General features: G+C 44.1%; 1 protein-coding gene and 1 pseudogene across 2 annotated transcripts in view; one reads left to right on the top strand and one right to left on the bottom strand.

The window, feature by feature from the left end:
• Positions 1 to 22,456, bottom strand: part of PLCD1 (phospholipase C delta 1) — a 1,599,641-nt gene that overhangs the window by 597,679 nt on the left and 979,506 nt on the right. The gene's annotated exons all lie outside the window — the stretch shown is intronic.
• On the top strand, positions 22,070 to 22,191 carry LOC122799026 (annotated as a pseudogene).

The following is a 22,456-nucleotide window of genomic DNA, read 5'->3' as shown; positions in this document are numbered from 1 at the left end:
CATGGATGGCACCCTGTCATGATTAGGCTTGCCACATACAACTACCTGACAGGTGTGGTGACGTAACTATCACAGGAAATACAACTGCCCAGCTGCATCCCTTACACACAGTGTCCGTTATGTTGACCGCTGCCTAGGTGGTAGTTCATGGGTGCAGGGTTATTAACAAAGGGGTGACAATGCAATATGTAGCTGTCAGATTGTGGCCATATGTCACATACCTCACCCACAAAGCCCCTTCTGTATGCTGTCCACAACACTCTGAGTCAGCTATTGCTCCTATGTCATAGTCATTCGCATACTTCAATAGGCAGATGCCTTCTGTTAGTCTGTGTGGTATAGACTACAATGAGGGGGAGTACAATGAATTAACCCTGTCTTACTGTAGCTGGCACTGGTGTGATGTGCATGTATTATTCAGGCACCTTCTGTAGTGTTGGTTCTGCACAGAAGTCCCATTGCAAAACACTCCTGTGAGATAGGAATGTACATCTAGTATACTGAGTGTAGGTGGAACACAGTATGGGTGATGATGTCCTATGATCTGGCATGGTTATGATATGCAGTGTGAAATCAACCTTACTGTCATCTACATCTGTACTGCTGACATCAAATAAGTTGATCAAGGTTCATGGCCTTTAGACCTGAGTCAGCAGGGTAGTACTGCAGTACTTCCCATTATCAGTGGTGTCTCCCCCTTTGTGGGTTGTGATACCTGTTGGTGTGCACCATTCAGTGTGTACACAGCCTGACATGAACCTATGTTTTACATGATGTGTATGTGGAGAGCAACTTGTTTTGCCATATGTGTATGATACAACCTGGGATGTGGACAGGTCCCATGCAGTCTGAGTGCAGCTTGTACCTGCATAGTTGTGGTTACAGTGGCTCTGTAGTGTACATGGATATATGATTGTGTACCTGTTGGGGGGGCATTGTGTTTATGTTATCCAAGACCCTATCTGGATTGCTTATTCATGCTCAGCACTTGTTCAGAACTTGTTAGCACTACGTAAGCTACTAATTACTATAGCACTCAATCTTCCTCGTTACCTAGAGGTAAACAGTTTTTGTACGTACTTTTCTCACTTGCTTAGAGTAAAACAGCTCTTGTACTCACTTTCCTCACTTATCTAGAGGAAAATAGTTTTATATTCAGGCATGTCCAGGGGTCAGCTCCCAGTGTTCTCTCCTGTCTATCTGATGAATCTGGACATCTTGAGGCAATGTAGGAATTGCTTCATGTACACATACAACCCTCTCCGACCTACCCCCCAACACTACAACCTGTAAGAGATGCACTTATTTAGCCAAACTGGAGGTAAAGCTCTCTCCAACCAGGACTGAACCTGACAGTCATGTGGAGAAGGTAAACATTTGCACCACACCACACTCATCAAATAGTCTCACTAAATCTACATCACCATAATCCACACATAGTAACACAAAAACATTCGCGGAGGCTCTCAATAATCTGTCTAAGCAACAGTGACCTCCAAAGCGGAAACGCAAGCAGCCTCCATTCCCCAACACAACCCCAATTACACATAGCCCACAGACTCAGTGTGCCACTCAACCACAGCCAATAAGGCAAATCAACGTACCCAACACACTAGTCATAGGTGACTCTATAGTCAGGCACACTGATGTCCCACTCACCAGGCTAAAAAAGGCGAAGGTTACTGTCAGCTGCCTGTCGGGTACCAGGATCCGCCACATAACCCACGCACTCAGGTCACTCCACAACAAGTACAACTATGACTCTGTCATTGTTCATGTTGGTGTGAATGACCTGAGACGTACCTCCCTTGACTACATGAAAAGAGATATGGAAGAGCTCTCCGATCTTGTAGCCCAGGCAGATATGGCCCTAGCCCTGAGTAGCATTCTGCCATCACCCAGAATGATACCGCAGTACGAGAACAAAATGATTGACTTCAACAGTTGGCTAAGCTTCTGGTGTCATTCTAAGGGGATCCAGTATCTGTCTGCTTGGGATGACATAGTCGACAGACCATGATGCTTTGCCACAGATAGCCTGCACCTGTCACTCCTGGGATTCCGGATACTGGCTAAGGCTCTTGCGGCACCTATAGTGCCTTCTTTATGCAAGGTTCAAATAACATATTCACCACCATAACAGGAACAGGCAAGCACAAACTGAGGGTAATGCTACTCAATGCTGGAAGTCTAAAATACACTCACTCGAGGCACTCCTTGTAATGGAGAACATTGATATCTGTGCAGTGACTGAGACCTGGTTCAAGGCTCCAGAGAGCACCCCTGCACTACCAGGCTATAACTCATAGCACACTTTTCGGCCATGTAACCTGGACCGGAACACCCAAGGCAGAGGTGTGTCCATACTCATTAAGGATATCCACCCCTCCAGGCTAGTTGCTTAGCACAATGCATCTAAGGTTATCCAAGTTAAACTATCTCTGGGCTAAACTGCAATCCAAATCGTAGCTTGCTACAGATCCCCCACCATGCCCCAAGATTCCCACTCCTCTTTTCTTTATGTACTGGAAATTATTAGGGTTCAACCAAACACTCTACTAATGGGCGACTTCATCTACCCCACCATTAACTGGGAAAACTACTCATGTACCAACTCATTAGCCCAACGCTTTCTGGAATTCATAAACTCCAATGCCTTGGATCAACTTATCCACACACCCACCAGAGGCAACAATATCCTAGACCTAGGCATTACCAACATGAGTGACCAGTGTTCCACACCTGAAGTCAACTCTGCGTTGGTCTGATCTGACCATAAGCTAAACGCCCTTGATATCCACATTCCGCCCCCACCCCCCATTAAGGAAACCACAGTATAATATTTCTACAAAGCCAACTTCATGCTTCTTAAGACAGAAGTGGTGAACTTCAAGGCACCCATGCAGATGGACAATACAGTTACAACTACTGAATCCTACACAAATGCACTCTATAAGCACTTACACGAGTGCATGGATCATGCTATCCCAAACAGAACCAAGACGCTATCCTCCAAATTAAGGAAGCCAATCTGGTGGCCCCCTGCCATAAACAAACTGTACAACAGAAGAAAGACACTATTGCAAAAGAGAGTACAATCCCATGAGTGGAGGAGCTCCCTGGTCAGCCTCAGTAAGAAGCTGAGATCCTTTATAAGATCCTCCAAAGCTAGCTATGGAAACAAAACCGCCACTTATTCCAAGGACAACCACAAAGCATTCTATAGCTATGTCAAATATCTCAATGTCAACACCCAGATCTGCTCTGAGTTATAGCACAAAGGCACGAACATTACAGAACCAACTGATATTGCCAACATCCTGGCAGATAGGTTCAGTGCTACCTTTCCCCCCTCTCACCCCCTAAAGGGCCCATATCTATACAGGAAGTATGCAGAGTCCCTGTAATCACAACTACACAGATAAAAGCTACAATCTCTAAAGCCAATATCACAGCATCCATGGGACCGGACAACATCCCAGGCTGCATTTTACACGAACTTCAGAATGAACTGGCTCCCCACCTACGCACCATGTTCAATAATAGCCTCACATCAGGCTTTGTGCCCCCTGAATGGTGCACAGCAACAGTTATCCCACTCCACAAAGGTGGCACCACAATGGACCACGGGACCTATTGCCCTATAGGCCTGACTAGCCTGGTCTGCAAGGCTATGGAGCACATCATCGTGGATCTCAGTCACAGAGACATTGGGTACCTCCAAACCTTTGACCCCTCCCAGTTTGGCTTTGTTAAGGGCAGACCATGTCTCCTAAACCTGGTGGACTTCTTTGAGACAGTTACCAAGGCATTAGATGAGGGTAAGGATGTCCACACAGCCTACCTTGATCTCTCAAAGGCTTTCAACACCATTCCCCATTCTGGTATTATCAACATACCCATCCACCTGAACATTAACCCCTACGTCATGAGATGGTTTGCAAAGTAGCTCACAGACAGAACCCACACAGTGAGAGTTGCATACCCTAGGTCTGACTGTAAACCACTTACAAGTGGAGTCCCCCAGAACTAAGTTCTAGGACCCCTCATGTTTGGTATATACTTCTCTGAGGACTTTGGCTGAAAAGGTTTGCAGACGACTGCAAACTAGGGGCCATAACTGTTTCCCCAGCTGATACAGACACCCTCCAGAAGGGTCGTACTGAGACGGATACCTGGTGTCAATATCATGGCCTCAAGCTGAATGCCAGAAAGTGCAAAGTCATCCCCGTTGGATAAAACTAATTACCCGCGGACTACCACATAGGTGCTAGTCCCCTACTTACAGAAAAGGTAATAAGGGACCTGGAAACCCAAGTAGATAGCAATCTCTCCTTGGATAACCATAATGCCAAGGTGGTTAAAATATCCTTCTACATGGCCCCCCCTAATCTCAAAGGGGTTTGCATCTATAACAAAGGAGGCCATTGTGCCTCTCTACTCATGACTTATTAGACCCATTAAAGGATACAACACCCCATTTGGAATGTACCTTACAAGACAACTGCAACAGCTTGGAAGACCACAACAGTACCACACCAAGAGGATTATTGACCTCAAACAGATGACCTATGCAGCCCAACTAAGGAAACTCCAGCTGTACTCGGTTGCATACCACGTACTCACAGGAGATCTCTGCTTGACATACAAGGCCCATGTCCAACCCAGTATTGCTGGATATGCTCCACCTAAACAAAAGCCCCCTGAGAGCCACATGCTCTAGGGATATACACCTAACCACAATAACAACTAGGACATGCTGGAGGGATAGATTCCTGACCTGGAGACTCCCCATGCTTTGGAACATGATTCCAATGTACATCAGGCAGGGCCCCTCACTAGCACTCTTCAAGAGAAACCTTGACGGGTGGATGGGAGAAAGACATGTACCCTGGGGATCACTGCAGTGGCTCTGCTGGACAGAGGCACAGGGAACTAATGGCTCTGCTATTCAGAGGCACAGGAAACTAACCTAAGGGGGTGGCGGAAGCCAACACACTCTAGCTAGGCTTATAAATACCCTTGGGCAGACAGCCTAGTACCTACCTTTGAACTTATTACATGTCTTATGTGCATGGATAGTTAACTAACTCTTCTATTTTACTTTGCTATCATGCTGATAAACTGTCGGGTGACTACAAGTCATATGTATCCTGTTATTGTTCATTGTAAATGCCAATAGACATAACTAATGTTTGCCTAACATAACAGTAATACTATGTAAAATGTAATACATATCTGCCTACAGTACTGTACATTACATAGTTATTGGCACAATATCCCACAATGCAAATCATAATTGCACAGTAGGCCAACCTTCGACATGTTATTCTCAGTAATACACCCATGCATATGCCTACTGTTACAATATATCAACATATACTATCCCCTGTTATATCACGTACTTGTTGGACCAACCCGGCCACTGACAGCGACTGGTGAGGAATTGTTGGGTTCAAAGCCCTTACATAGCATCCCTTGTGGTGTATGCGGTGTTTGCCTTGTGACCTACAGCAGTACACACATAAATACTACAAGCGTTACTATGCTCAACAATACATCACTACAAGATAACTGTTTCCACTTTATGCATTGCATACACTTTAAATATTACAGAACAAGTACTGAATACACAGACATACTGAGTGTTCTACATACCTTATTAGTAACCCGAGGTGTCATTGACTGTTATTTCAATCCTTTTCAGTTTGTGTTTCAATCATCTTTGTAATGTTCTGCTGGTATATACAGATGGTTTGAATGTGTGATAAGCCATCCTTTTATAGTTAAATATTGTTAACATGTGCTATCCTGACCACCAATTGGTGTTCCAAAGTAGTTAATTAGATGCACATCAGCTGTGCAGCTACTCCATTAGCCAATACTATGGCAACAGTGTTGTATAATTGAGTACTCCACTTGGGCATTGTCCCTTTGCCTTACTTTCGAGGAAGACAGCCTGGATGTGTCGTTTGTGATGTATTTCAACAGCTATATGGAGGCAGACAGAGATATATTAGCTTCATGACTCCCGTGGATTGTGTGTAATGGCTAGAAGATGTTGTTCTACATGTGAGTGCAGCTGTTATATTTCAGAATATTGCTACTAATGCAGGATTTGTTTGTACCTGATACTTCTGCAGATGTTTCAGTCTGGCAAGGATGTTTGGGCAGCTCAAGGCTGTATGGCTATGCATGAAATGTTAGGTGGTTTACAGTGTGCTCACCAGACATCTTTGGTTGGTGTACATATGTATCATACTGTGCTGTTAATCAGTAATTGGTAACACTTCCTGGTGTACACACAACCCTCTGTAACAGGATTAGTGCAAACAAACCCTGTAACATCAGCAGCTGTTCCATTGTATAACAGCAACTATTTCACATAGGGCCATGTTAGTGTGTCTCTGACAAGGTATGTTAAGGCTTCTGCAGATGTCGTACAGTGAGTGAATGATTTGTGATGTTATTACAGTTTGTATTGTAATTGGTTTGGGTGTGGGGGAGATGTTGGTGGGTGTACATAGCAGATGCAGGTGTGTAGGAACTGCTTTTATACATAATCGATATGTGTGTGAGGGTTCCTTACCTATTTGAACACCTATCCTTTAGTGGACTAATACTATGGTAATTGCAGGCTGATTCATTAAGGCACTGTTAATTGGTCCCTGTATAGCATGCAGGTGATGTTAGTCCGTGAATCCTTTCGGCAATACATCGGAATGTAATAAAGTGTTGCTACATGAAAACTGTCTGTGTATTTCTGTCATAGGTATTTGCAGTCATTGGAGTTGCGTTGGTGACTGACCCTCTTTGGCTAGGGTTGCCACCTTTTCAAATGGCCATAGTGGGACATTTTTGAGGCACACATCAGATTGTACAGGCCGACACAAACCCACGGTCAGTACAAAGGATAGAACTTTCGTTTTTTGCCTAAATATAAGCTTATTCTTGTAGCAGTTTAGTTGCTTATCCTGTTTCTTGTAACATGTAGGTATTTTAGATACAGAAATAACTATTGTATGCAAGTATTACATTACATATGGGACATAATTATGTCCTACAATCTCAGGACATTTGCCACATTTAATATTTTTGGTCAGGACACAACCGTCCAAAGAGGGACTGTCCATCGCAAAGTGGGATAGGTGGTAACCCTATCTTTGGCTCATGTCCATAGCACATATTTGTAATAGTGTATAGGCATATACTCTCCATATCCTTTGTTAATAAAGTTTGGTTGTGGCGGAATGTGTGATTGCTATGGTCCATGTTATACTCATATATGAACACTTCAACTGCTGTATACGGGATACCTACGGAATCCTGAACGCACACAATTCCAACGCTCACAGTACCGGGGGCAGACTCCCATACCCCACATTACCGACAGCGACAGTCAAACTCACGAAAGTAACACAAACATGGAACACACATACGCACACAAAGAAACATTGCTACCCACCACATCCAAACAAACCACCTTACACTATGTATGAGCAGGTGGGCAAGCCCCCCTACACCCCCCATGTGGGTGGCTGTGCCCCCCACACACCCCCTACTTTAATATTCTACCTCCGAGATCACACAAACAGACGCACAAAGCAAACCCACACCCACACATTACAGTCCCCCAGGAACACACACCACACTCAGAACACACACTTACACACACTACAGCCCTCAGAAACACACTTAAACACAGTAACCTACCTGAACCGCAACACCAGAAGCACTAACTAAATGTCCCTTAACATCAGGATTTTAAACCTCGCTCTTCTGGTGTTTTGGTACTGTGGTCTTTCGGTCTTTAAACCTAGTGATTACGTGTGTCGGTATGTCAAGCATTCGGTATTTGATAGGTATCCCATTTATATGTACTTCCATGGTTATGTAGATGTTGTTAACCTATCTATATATCTACATATATATGTATATCCCCATATATCGACATATATCACTCTCTCTCTCCCTCTCGCTCTCTATATATATGTTGATTTATATATATATATATATATATATATATATATATATATATATATATATATATATATATATATATATATATATATATATATATATATATATATATCTATATACATAGCATACACCTTTCACTGAGTACATGGCGGTTTGTCCTATTGCCACACATGCCTCCATTTTGTGTTTTAACCTGTCAGAATACACAACTGCTGCTGATACATCTCAGGTAGCATAGTGGTAGGTTATTATGAAGATTGAGTACATGGTTGTGTGTTCTAATCCTGGCAGTGGTCATTTTAACTCTCAGTGCAGGCACTGGTAGTGCAAGGGTGACTAACGCACATTTCAGCGGTTGTGTGTTCAAAATGTTTATTATTCTGTGGAATACTACCTATATATGCAAGCTATGGTTAAAGGTATACTATGTAACATGTAAATCATCTCTGACTTTATTGTAATTTGAACCAGGACTGCACAGATATTATGCAAATGCTGTAGCCATTACACTATTGACATTAACGTTCCTTCTGCCTATTTCCTATGTCCATGAATCCTATGTGTAAGCTTGGCTACACAACAGGCGGAGCCACCCATACCCAGTGAGCTTCTTCAAATACCAACATGACACATGAATTGAGAGACTATACATTAACATCCTAACTACATTTGGCATAGCCACTCACTGACACACTTCAGGGGAAACCTTAATGTGTGACTGGCCAACAGTATATACACCCCTGGGATCATGTGCCCCAGAAACGTACAGCCAGGGTGTGGGGGACCCACTCCAGTTTTACAGCTGCAAGACCTGTTGGCGAAATTGAATGCTGTTGGGTTGTCATGTTAACATGCCCTTTTGAGATCACTATGTGCCCCTATCACCCTACAGCACTCCAGTCTTCAACAACTTCCAGCAACTCTGCCTGGAAACACTTCATTGGCTATGCTTGACCGAGGCTCACTTACTTCATCAATGGTGCATGTAAAGCCACCACACTGTAGCTATACTTCTAAATGCCCTTTCATAGATAGCCTACTACCTATCTGTGAACCTCTACAGTGCAGGCCATCTCCAACATCATATGTGATTATACAGAGTTTTCTGATCACAATATACAGTGTAAATTCACCATGTAGTCAGACAACAGTTAAGTACAGTAATAGCATACAGACTACTGATACATAATCACTCCAAAAGCCTATCTTGGAAGCTATTGGACATGTATAGTTTTCAGGCTTTGTATTGCTTACCAGTAGGTTACCTACAGGAAAGATGGGACACAAGCACAGATGGGATACATGCCTGCAACAATACCATACCAACTTGCATGAGTCAGCCTAAGGCTTTGGAATGCTGGGCAAGGCTATTGGCACCCCCATGGTGCCGTTTTTAGGCAGGTCTCAGAGGTGGATCTCACCTCCATGAACTATACAATAGCGGAACAAATGAGGGTTAGGCTACTCAACACCAGGGGTAGTACTCACAACATGCACGCACTCACAGCACCCTTCAGTATGGACAACATCTACATCTGTTCTGTGACTGGGACCTATATAAGGCTCCTGTGAGCACACCGGCACTACTAGACTACAACCCATAACACACATTTCAGCCACTGAACATGGACTGGCACAGACATGGAGGGGGTGTATCCATATTCATCGGTGATACCTACACCTCCAAGTTAGTGAGGCAGCATGATACCTCTGTGATCATCCATGTGCAGCTAACATCAGCCATGACTGCAATGCAAACTGTGAGCTGCTACAGATAACCCTCCATGACCCAGGAGCACCACTACAACTATCTGGAGACAGTGGTAAACATGACAGTCCTACCAGACACCCTGTTATTGGTCAATGTTGGCTACCCTACACTTAACTGGATAACCTACTCGAGTATTCACTTCCAGGCCCAGCACTTCCTGGGATTTATCACCTCATATGGCCTGTATCAGTTGGTAGATGGACTAACGAGAGGTGAAAACATACTAGAAGTGGTAATCACTGACATGTGCAACAGGTGCACTACAGCAGAGGTAAACCGATCACTGTTTAGATCTGACCATGAACTATTCACTGATGATTTCCACTCCCAACCATCTCCCCCACCCAAGGAACACACAGTGAATACCTTTCCTACAGCTAAAGTCACAGTACTAATGACAGAGGTGGGAGGGTTCACAGCCCCCTCGCTCAGGGATGACACTGCTCAAGATACAGACAGAATTACGAATGCACTCTATAAGCACCTAAAAAGATGTATGGGTCATGCCATCAATGGTAAACCAGGACTCGCTAATCCTACACAAGGACACCAGTCTGCAGAACCCCTGCATTTTACAGGTTATACAACAGAAGTAGGACAGTAGTCCAGAACAACAGGAAATCCCAAGACATGCAGACGTCCGTGACCAGTATTAGTAAGATACTTATGTTACTCATGTACTCATCCAAGGCTGACATCCACAGGTAAATAGGCATGGATTCGGAATATGACCACAAAGGCTTCTTTGGCTATGTCAAGGATGCAAGCAGTAACACACAGATTTGCACTGTGCTGGTGCAATATTGCACTGAATATACTGACCCTATTGATATCACCAACACACTTGATGATACATTCGGAGCAAGCTTCACCCCCTACTGGGCCCACAACAATACCCAAAACGTGCAGTATCCCAGACATCTGAGACATACAGGTGGTAATGGCCCTTCCAAATGGCATGACAGAGCATCAATGGAGGCAGATGGTGTCCCAGACTGCATCCTGCAGACACTACAAGACAAAGTGACCCCCCCCTCCTAATATAGCAATTCAACATCAGCCTCTACACAGGCTACATGGCCATTCACTGGTGCATGGCAACAGCTATTCCACTCCACCAAGGTGGTGACACAACTGACCATGGTAACTACCACCCCATAAGCCTGAGCAGCCTGATCTGCATGGCTATGGAGCACATCCTCATGGCACTCATTAACATAGATAATGGTAACCTCCAGACACTTAACCCAACCCAGGTCAGCTTGATTGAGTGCAGATCATGCCTACTGAACTGGTTTGACATCTTACAGTCACCTAGACTTTAGGTGTGGGGTGCGGTAGTTCACACATACTACCTGGACCTCACCAATGGTTTTGACACCATTCCCCACTCGGGTATTATTTCTACACTCACCAGCCAGTACATACATCCATACATCACAGGTTGGTTTGCCAACAGGCTTACACACACAACCCACATGGTAAGCCTAGCAGCTTCCAGGTCCAACTCTTGACCAGTCACAACTGGTGTCCCACAGGACTCAGTCCTGGGACCCCTACTGTTTGCCATATACTTCTCAGAGGTATGGGCTAACACAGGTGGACTACAGCAGGCCAGGTTTGGTGATTACTGCAGACTGGGAGCCATAACTGACAGTCCAGCTGTCTCAGACATCCTTCAAGGGGCCTCACATAGACCAACACAGGGTGTCAGAGTGATGGCCTCCAGCTAAAGGCCCATACTGCATGGTCATTCCATTTTGGGGAACTACACACACACACACACACACACACACACACACACACACACACACACACACACACACACACACATATTAACACATGAGTGGCAGACACTATAATTCAGACAATGTAATGGGTATGTGGAGACTACATTACATAGTGATCTCTCCTTTGACAGTCATATGTGCGAAGTAGTTAGGACATCCATCTATGTAGGCCATCTGATTACTTAAGGGTTCGCATCTAAACAGACTTAGGTTATTGTGCCCCTTTACTCATCAGTCATCAATCCCATCATCAAGTATGATAACCCATTTTGGATGTACCTCAGAAGACACATCTGACAGCTGGAAGGGCCACGAACATACCTCGCATAGAGGGGATAATGCCCTCAGACATGTGTCCTATGCTGCCAGACTGCATAAACTCTTGCATTACTCAGTGGCATCTCGTTTACTCAGAGATGATATTTACTGGCCAATAAAGCTGTGTCCAAGTCATGCTTAATGGATATGCTCCACCTATGGGAATCCATGTCACAGTGAGTCACACACTGTAATGAGCTACACCTTGCCACAACCATAACTGGAAGATGCTGGAGTGACAGATTCCTATCACGGGTACTCCCCATGATTTGGAACTACATCCCTAATTACATTATACGGAACCCCTCACTAACATTCCAGGGAATCCTTGCAGAGTGGATGGGGAACAGTGGATACACCCCAGGGATCCCACAACTGGCTCTGCTCCACAGAGGGACAGTTAGTTAATCAATGGGTTTTCAACAGCAGACACATTTTGGCTATGCTTATGAATGGCCTCGGGCAGTTAGGCATGTACCTACCTATGTACCTATGAACCTATACATACAGTATCGACACATGCTGATAGCTTAATTTACTGTTCTGGTATTGACTTACCCTGTGCCATTGGCAGTTGTGTGTACAATAGTTGAGGGCTGTCTATGTAGGATGCACAGAGTAGACCACCTATACATGACAATTTACAGGTGGTCATGTGCGTGTGCCATCCATGTTTGCTGTGTGTGCAGGTGGAGAAGGGTGTCAGTCCATAGGTGCCTACACTGTCAGTGTGTGTACTATACGTTCCCTCTTTGCCAGTGCATGGGCATACTGGGCACACCCCTGTCTGCCTACTGGGGCTGGCACAGGGTGTTCGTGTTCTGAGTCCCTCTGTGCATGTGGGGCCCTTGGCAATGGTGGTGGGCTGTGAGGGCCTTCACCATTCTGTCCCTGCTGCAGCTGTTTCTGCAGGATCATATTGTGTAGCATGGCACATACTATGAAGATGTGGGCACACATGCCTGGAGAGTACTGCAAGGCTCCACCAGATATGTCCAAGCAACGGAATCGTGATTTCAGCATCCCAAACACACTCTCTATGATGGTTCTGGTTTGTCCGTGTGCCTCATTATGGCATTCTTGCATGGGTGTGTGTGTATTTCTGATGGAAGTCATCATCCATGGATCGAGTGCATAGCCAGCATCCCCCACCAGGTAGCCATATGGGATGTTCCCCCTGGCAAACACCTGATACAGCTGTGAGGCATGCCAGATGTGGGAGTCATGATAGCTTCCAGGGCTGCCAGCACACACACCCATGATAATGCCCTGGGCATTGCACACGACTTGGCAGTTGATGGAGGGGTATCCCTTGTGGTTTATGTAGTGCCTACCCTGCTCACCGGGTGGTGTCTTGATGTGTACGTGCGTGCAGTCTATTGCACCCAGTACCTCCAGGTAGTCTGCCACACGTCGGAAGAGACGCATATTGCTGGCCAACTCCTCCTGCATTCGAGGGAAGTATATGTGCTCATTGGCATGTGGTAACATGGCATCCAGAAAGTGGTGGAGTACCCTGGATGCTGATGCCTGTGAGATCACCATGATATCCCCAGTTGGCCTTTGAAAGGTACCTGTGGCTTGTATTCTTAAGCTTACACATAGCTTCATGTCCACTGGGATGGGTTCCCCTCTATTATTTCTGCTCTGAGGCATGACTGGCACAGCTCAACAAGTTACTGTATGGTGTCCCTGTCCACCCTGTAACGCTCTACTATCTCCAGATCATGTAGCCCCTGCAGGTTACCCTGGGTCTGAACACTCTTCTCCTCCTCCGGTGCTTGAGATGGTTGTCAGCATCATCCTCCACACTACCATCAGTCTCCAACACATGCTGGTGAATCAAAGCTATGGCAGCTCCTAACATGTACATATTAAAAGTTCCCCGTCTATATACACCAATGGTGCAGAGTGTCTGGGAATACACAAGTATGTGTGTGGGGCTTTCACACTTTATACTATTGTGCAATGGATGCTGCTGCTGTAATTGGGTGTGTATGTGCAATTCCAGCTGCAGAGTATCTTAATTATGGGTTTTACAGCAGGTACTGCTATTGTGGGGCCTTTGGTGTTGACTTACGCTTGGCTGCCATGATTCATCTATTGCCCTTTACTTCACTTTTCAACCCGATTCCCCTCCCATTGTCAGGCATGCATCCAGCTGCCTGCTTTCTCGTTTTGTACTTTCCCAACCCAGGACTGTGTAGCGAAATGTGTTATGTAGCTGATCTACTGCAAGTTTGCTTTGTTCTGCTGTGACAGTTCTCTTTTCTTTGCAGTACAGCACCTCCCCTTTTCTGTTCTGCAGGTGGCTGCTAGCAGCCTTGTTAGATGTTCTCTATGGCCCACTGTGAGTTCCTAGGTGTTAATTACTCATTTGTACTCCAATTACCATGCTGTGGCATTTCCTTATTGTCTTCCCGTATCCTTCCTGTTTCAGCTTTGGTGCGTGCCTCGCACAGCCGTTTACCGGGTTTCGAGCACGTTTTCATCCACGTTCACATGCACTTTCAGTTACCTTGTGTGCTCTCAGCTAAGCAAAGCTATGGCTACTTCCACACCCCTATCCTGTGGCTTTGCTTAGCAACAGGCAACCCAGATTAGCAATGCTCCAATGTGCTTACAGCTAAGGTGGCGCACCCTTCTCTTGATGTCATGTTTATCTCCAGGTCACACCTCAGTGTTGTACCGCTATGCTGTGAGGTACATCCTTACGCCGGTGGGGATTTTGCGATTCAGTATTACTTGACTTATTTGCATGGCATTGACTACTTATTCCTAGTTACTGTGGAGAACACTGTCAAAGACCCTTAGCAACCCTTGTGCCATGGTTGTGGAGTAACATGCGTGCCATTGACTATTATGGGGAATTCATGAAATGTGTTACATTGCAGTTTTATTACATATAAATATATTTTCATTGTGATTCTGTTTGTGCACCGATGCACTGCAATTTTACTTTGCGTTAGTGTGGCAATGACATTAAATGTTATTTTTTTATGTGTTTTGCATTTTTTTATGCCATCGGCACATATTAACATTATAATACATACGTTTGGTCCGCTGTCATGGCTCCGATTTTATGTTTGAAAAAATGTAACCTTTTTTTGGTTTACATTTCTGCATGCTTACGCTATGCCTGCAGCACTTCATGAATCGCTATATACTTTCATTTGCATGCTACACTGCTGCGCATGGGGTAATTAGCATACATGCACCGGGAGCTGCGCAGCTGGGGCGCATGCTGGTAGTGCACATGGAAACAGCTCATACCTGAATCGCTCGGCGGCAATATTTAGCAAGCTTCATGAATCCTGGGGACAGACTTAACTAACTACACATCTGCTTTGCAATTATCCTGTAACTGAAAGTGATAGTAAAATGCATTTATATGATCTACTATATGGACACACATTCTACTTGTGTTTCTGTAGACAAAAGCACTGGACTCAGCTGGAATAGTTCAGTGTGACTCATTTTTTTACTTGAAACATTCAGTTTAATTTAGAATCAGGATTTAAGATTTTAGAATCAAAACAAAGACCATGGTAAGGATTCTGAAACATGCCTGATTGTGAGCTACAAGGCTGTAGCACAAAGGGCTTCTTAGCAAAATCTCTGAAACGAGAGATTCAAAGACCCATTACTTGCAAAGAAGAAAGACTTCATTAGCAGCTAATCTGCATGTTTCTGAATCACACAGTGATCATAGCACACAGCAACAGCCACTTTTCTGCTGACCTTGCCATAATCGCCGCTGATATCTGATACATCATGTTACTAAGGACACCCTTCAATATTCCCTCACACATATACACACACTGACACCAACACACAGACACACACAGACACACACACACACTCACACATACACACACACACACACACACACACATACACACACACACACACACACACACACACACACACACACACACACACATATAAATCTTACCTCTCTCACAATTTAAAAGAACTTCTATGCTATGACTTTGACTGCTACTTATTCCAGCCTTCACAGATTATAAAACGTTACAGTTAACAATGCCAGATACTAAAATTTAACTCTTCTTATAGGTTCATAGGTTCATAGGTTCATACTAGGCTATCTGCTCTAGGGCATTTATAAGCCTAGCCAGAGTGTGTTTGGCTTTCGCCACCCATTTTAAATTAATTTTACTATGCCCTTTTTTGAGGTTAGTATACTGTGCCACTGTCTAACAGTGACACAGAAGTGATACCCGGGGTAAACCTACGATCTCCCATCCACTCATCAAGATTCCTCTTGAAGAGAGTCAATGAGGGACTCTGCCTAACCTGGACTGGAATTTTATTCCAAAGTGAAGGGAGCCTCTGGGTTATGAATCTGTCCCTCCAGCATGTACTATTTATTTCAGTGCTGAGGTTCAAGTCTCTCGAGCGCGTAGCTCAATGGGATTTGGATTTTCTGAGGTGCAGCATGTCCATTAATTCTGGGTTGGACATGGCTTTATACGTCAGGCACAGATCACCTCTGAGCAGGCGGTATGCCACTGAGTAGAGCTGGAGTTTCTTTAACCGGGCAGCATATGGCATCTGTTTGAGCCCTTTGATCCTCTTGGTGAGGTACTTTTGGGGTCTTTCCAGTTGCTGCAGGTGTCTGGTAAGGTACATCCCAAAGGGGCATTGTACTCAATTATGGGCCTGATGAGGGATGAGTAAAGAGGCACGATGACCTCCCTGATCTAGATGTGAATCCCTTCATAATTAGGTGGGCTATATAAAATGTTTTTCTAACCACTTTGGCCACGTGGTTGTCAAATGAGAGATTGCTATCAACTTGGGTCCCCAGGTCCCTAATTACTTCTTCTGTACTTAATGGATTACCACCTATGTGGTAATTTGTGGGCACTTTGTTTTTGCCAAAGGGGATGACTATACACTTTTTGGTGTTTAGCTTGAGGCTATGGCTCTGACACCAGTTGTCTGTTTCTATGAGGCCCTTTTGGTGGATGCTTGTGTCGGCTGGAGAGTCAATAATGGTGCCCAGTTTGCAATCATCTGCGAACTTGGTCAGCAACAGTCCTTCCGTGTTGGCCTGTACCTCCGAGAAATATATACCGAACAAGAGAGGTCCCAGGACTGAGCCTTGTGGGATGCCACTTGTAACTGGTTTGGAGTCTGACATGGCTCCAGCAATTCTAACCATGTGAGTTCTGTCCTTGAGCCAGTTTGCAACCCATCTAGTAACATAGGGGTTTATATTTAAGCCGGTGAGCTTATCTATAATGCCCGAGTGGAGTATTGTATCGAAGGCTTTTGTGAGGTCCAGGTAGGCTGTGTGGACCACCTTCCCCTCGTCAATGGCCTTGGTGACTGTTTCAAAGAAATCAACCAGGTTTAAGAGGCAGGATCCGCCCTTAACAAAGCTGAACTGGGTAGGATCCAGTGTCTGTAGGTCCCCAATATCTTTATTTATGAGGTCCATGATGATCCTTTCCATAGCTTTGCAGACCAAGCTAGTCAGGCTTATGGGGCGATAGTTTTCAGGATCCATTGAGGCACCACCTTTGTGGAGAGGAACCACTGTTGCTGTACGCCACTCTTTGGGTACATATCCTGTAGTAAGGCTGAGATTAAACAGTAGTTTTATGTTTGGGTTTAGCTCTTCTTGGAGTTCATGTAGGACGCAGCCCGGGACACCGTCTGGTCCCATTGATGCTGTGTTTTTGCTTTGGAGAGGCGGCTCTTACCTGAGCATCTGAGATGTCAGGGGCAGCACTCTGCTGGGATAGATATTTGCCCTTTTGGTGGGGAGGGAGAAGTTTGCGCTGAACCTGTCAGCTAGGATGTTGGCAATGTCTGTGGGTTCGGTGTATTTTTTGTCATTTTGGACTAATTCTGAGCATATCTGGGAATTCCCACCCAGGTTCCTAACATACCTAAAGAAAGCCTTGTGATTATCCTTAGTGTCCTGTGCAATTTTTCTCTCGAAGCTGGCCTTAGACGATTTTATGAGTGCCTGTAGTTTTTTGCTAATACTGATCAGAGATGCCTTCCCTTTTTGGGATTTTGCTCTATCATGTAGTAGCTTCCTCCTTCTATTGTATAGTTTGTTTATGGCTGGAGTCCACCAGACAGGGCGTCTGCCTTTGGAGGATTGGGTCTTGGTTTTATTTGGGATTGCATGATCCATGCATTCCTGAAGGTGTTCATAGAATGTGTTTATGAAGGATTCTGCGGTCTGGGCCATATTTTCCACAGGCCCGGGGGCTTTGAAGGATTCCACCTCAGTTTTGAGGAGTGTGAAATTTGCTTTAGAGAAGTTTTTCACTGTGGTTTTCTGGGCAGGGTGGGGTCGGGATGTGAATATCCAGTGAGATTAGTTTATGGTCTGATCTTACCAGTGAGGGATACACTTCTGGTCTGGAGCATAGAGTCCCCATGTTGGTGATGATCAGGTCCAGTATGTTTTCCCCTCTTGTGGGAGTGGTAACAAGTTGTTCCATAGCATTTGAGTTTATAAATTCTAGGAACCTTTGGGCTAGGGTGTTGGAGCTAGAGTAATGCTCCCAGTCTATGTTTGGGTAGTTGAAGTCACCCAATATAATAGTGTTTGGAGAGACCTTCATATTTTCCAGTGTTCTCAGGAAGGTCGAGTGGGGTTCCTGGGTTTGGGAGGGTGGTCTGTAGCAGGCTATAAACTGGAAGGTAGTTTTACCCACTGTTAGTTGCACATGAATAGTCTCTGATGCTTCGTGCTGTACCACCCACCTGGAGGTGTGGGTATCTTTGACAAATATTGATACTCCCCCTCCTTCTGTGATTCGGTCCAAGTTTTGGGGCTGAAAAGCATGGTATGAGGTATAACCTGGTAGTGCTGGGGTGTTCTCGGGAGCCTTGAACCAGGTTTCTGTTACTGCACCGATATCGATGTTCTACATGCTAAGGAGAGTTTCGAGTGCGTGCATCTTGAGGTTTAGACTTCTGGCATTGAGTAGCATTACTCTTAGTTTCTTTTCCCTTGTGATACCTATGGAGGTGGGTTTGTCTTTTGAGCCTTGCCTAAAAAAGGCACTATGGGGGTAGCAAGAGCCTTTGCCAATATCCGAAAGCCCAGGGGTGACAGGTGCAAGCCATCCCTAGCGAAGCATCGTGGCTTGTCGAGCATGTCATCCCAAGCTGACAGGCATTGGATCCCCTTTGAATGACACCAATACTTAAGCCAATTGTTGAAATTGATCATCTTGTCTTCATATTGTGGCATCATTCTTGGTGAGGGTAAGATGCTACTCAAGGTCAGGGTCATACCGGCCTGGGCTAAATGCTCAGAGAGCTCCTCTATGTCTCTTTTCATGTAGTCCAGGGAGGTACATCTCAGGTCATTCACACCAGCATGGACAATGACTGAGTCATATTTGTACTTGCCTTGGAGTGACCTGAGTGCTTGTGTTATGTGGTGGATCCTAGCGCCCGACAGGCAGCTCACCGTGACCTTCTCCTTGTTCAGCCTGGTGAGCGGGACGTCAGTGTGCCTGACGATAGAGTCACCTATTACAAGTGTATCAGGTGTGTTGTTTAGCCTTAAGGGCTGTGACCATTCAGCACACTGGCTTTGTGAGCTATGTGTTGCACGTGTTTTGTTGTGGGGTAGCGGTTGCTTGGGTGTCTGCTTTGGAGGTCTCTGCTACTTAGGCAGATTTTTCTTTAGAGCCTCCAAGTATGTTTTTGTGTGTTTATGTGTTTGGTTTGCTGTTGTGGTAGGTCTATGTGAGACTGGAATTGTAGTAAGTGTGGTTTCCTTCTCCTCCTGACTGGTTACGCCAGTACTGAGTTGAGAGAGCTTAGCCTCCAGTTTGGCTATATGGTTGCATCTCTCACATGTGTTGGAATTTGTTGGGAGGAGGAGAGGGTTGTCTGTGTACATGAGGCAGTTGTAACATTGCCTCAAGATTCCCAGATTCACCAGCTGGACCAGAGAGGAGATTGACAACTGACCTTTGGACATGCTAGAATAGTATTGGGAATTCCTTTATAATTGAAAAAAAAGGGCCAATGGGGCACAAGGTAATCAAGGGGAGTTTGTGAGGGTGTAGTGCTTTTAATTTTTTAGTGCTGACTTATATAATTGCTTTAGTGAGCAATTTCATCCATCCATTCATCCTTCCATCCAATTCCTTTTTTTCAAGCATGAAATATGTGTGGAAAAGTATATGAAACTCTAATGTCTGCCATTACTGACAGATTGCAATGTCTGCGGCATATAGTGGTCATGTCAAAACTTCCAGACAAGATTGGGGGAGGACATCAGATGACACCAGGAGTAATTTTTTATTGTTCATTAAATGCAGCAAGATGTAAGTCCTCATAGGATAAAGTTTTACTGTTTGATTCTTGACTGGGGTGCCTTCTGTATGGAGTGTGCTTGTCCTCCATGCATTTTTGTATTTTCTGTGGATGTTCCAGTTTCCTTCCACATTACAAAGACATGAATTATTTGGAATGGACCCTCTAAAGTGGCTCTAGGTCTGAGTGTGCATACATGTGAACAGTTAAAATAACAAGAACAACAGGGCTAACCACCCATTGCTGTGAACCTTAGCTCTAGATGACTGCAACTGTTGAAATGGGAAAAAAGTGGCTGGAGAGATGACCATCTATTCATCCGTCGCACTTTTCCCCATCTTTGAACACAGAATGGGGGTGTCACTTCAACAGTGACAGACATTTGTTTTCGGCTTTGTCCAGAATTCTTGCAGTAGGAGGTAAAGAGGTATGCCCGTTAGAAAGCATGAAATATGTGTAGAATATCATATGAAACTCTAATCTCTGTCATTACTGACTGAGTGTAATGCCTGTGGCATACGGAGGTCATGTCAAAACATCCAGACAGGGTTGGGGAGGACACCAGATGACAACAGGGAGTCATTGTTATCATTCACTAAATATATCTGTATGCAAGGCCTGGTTGTGTATTAACTTTTTAAGTGGATTAAAGTAATACATTAAGTGACTCCCTTGTGTCATCTGTGTCATCTCCTTAAGTTGCGTGGATGACTTGAGATGGCCTCCTCATGTCACAGACTGTCACAACTTGTGAATAATGACAGACATTTTGATTCTCACGTCCATCCATCCACAACTCTTTTAACATTTTTGCACATGGGGTCAGGGTGTAACTTCAACAGTGATAATCATCTACAGCCAAGGTTCACACCCCTGGGTGGCTACCCTGCTGTGGTTGTTCTTTCATACCAATGGCATACATGCACGCTCAGACAAGATTCAGTTTAGAGTGTCCATTCTACCTAATGCATGCCTTTGTAATGTAGGAGGAAACAGAAGTACCCAGAACAGTCCCACATGAACACATGGAGGAAGTGCAGACTCCACTGAGACAGAACCCCAGCAAAAAAATCAAACCAAGTACCCTATTCCTATGAGACTGCAATGCTATCTGCAGTACATTTTTCCATTCTATATGTTTTAATGTATATATGTCATGGTGGGCCTCAGGAAAAACGTTCAACCTCCTAGTGCAAGAAAGTCAGAGAAAGCTAAAAAGAACAGGGTGCAAAGGTTCATAGTTAAAGAGAGACATCATGTGCTGATCTTATAAAATTAGAAACTTGGTGGAATAACAAGCTTTGCATTAGAATGCAGTTTTGAATTATATGAAGTATTTAACTCACATAATTGTAATCATTTATTTACTTCAATTAGCAATGATTTTCCAGACAGCCAAAAGTTTTACAAGGAAGAAAACAAAAATAGGAGTAAAAAATCATAGCATATTGCAAACTTCTATACAGTTTAGATGTATTGTCTCAGGACACTGGCAAATATCATGATCGGATCTTGTTCATCAATTTTGCTAATGCCTTAGGAAAGGATGCTTGGAGTTTACTTGCGCAGCAGATAATAACAACTTTATACTTATTTTCTTACTAATGTAAGAAACCCTCAAAATTGAATTTGTGTGCAGAAACCTAAAGCTGAAAGGAAAACTGAAATTTATGTAAATGACAAGACAAAGTACTATGGGAACTTTTTCAGAGCAGCAATAGAATAAGTTAGCTAAAGATATGAAGAAAGTTTAGAGTTTCATGCAGTTTATCAATGATTATTACAGAATACTTAGCTTAATGTTTGTTGCTGTTAATGCCTTCTCTCCATCATGTTAAAAGCACTTGTTAGGACTCTTGTGGTCGTTACCAGCCTACCTTTGTTATTATCAGTGAGATTAATCTTTTCTTTTGGAGAAATGGAGTATGATGAATTGGGATAATGAGGTTGTGATTAAATTACTCTGGTTTGTGGAGTGTAGCAGTTTCTACACTAACCATATCTGTTTTGCACTTGTGTTTTTTTTTCAGTTACTAAAAGCAGACTGACTTTTTTTCTTTCATTAGGTATTGTTTGTGTTAGTTTCCCATGATCATTTTTTGTTTAAAAGTACCAATTTGTATTTGAACTTCAAAAGATCCATGCTCTAATTTCAATATTATCATTATAAATATAGTGATGTAACACTTTCAAAAATTGTTACATTAATAGAATTAGATCTGATTTCTGTATATCTTATCCTGATGTAATGCTTTCAAAAACTGTTATATTA

Source organism: Protopterus annectens, chromosome 3.part1 (assembly GCF_019279795.1).
Source record: "Protopterus annectens isolate FY-2018-M chromosome 3.part1, PAN1.0, whole genome shotgun sequence".
Classification (NCBI taxonomy): domain Eukaryota; kingdom Metazoa; phylum Chordata; order Ceratodontiformes; family Protopteridae; genus Protopterus; species Protopterus annectens.
The sequence above is the reverse complement of the archived record's forward strand: the minus strand, read 5'-3'. Positions and strand labels throughout refer to the sequence as shown.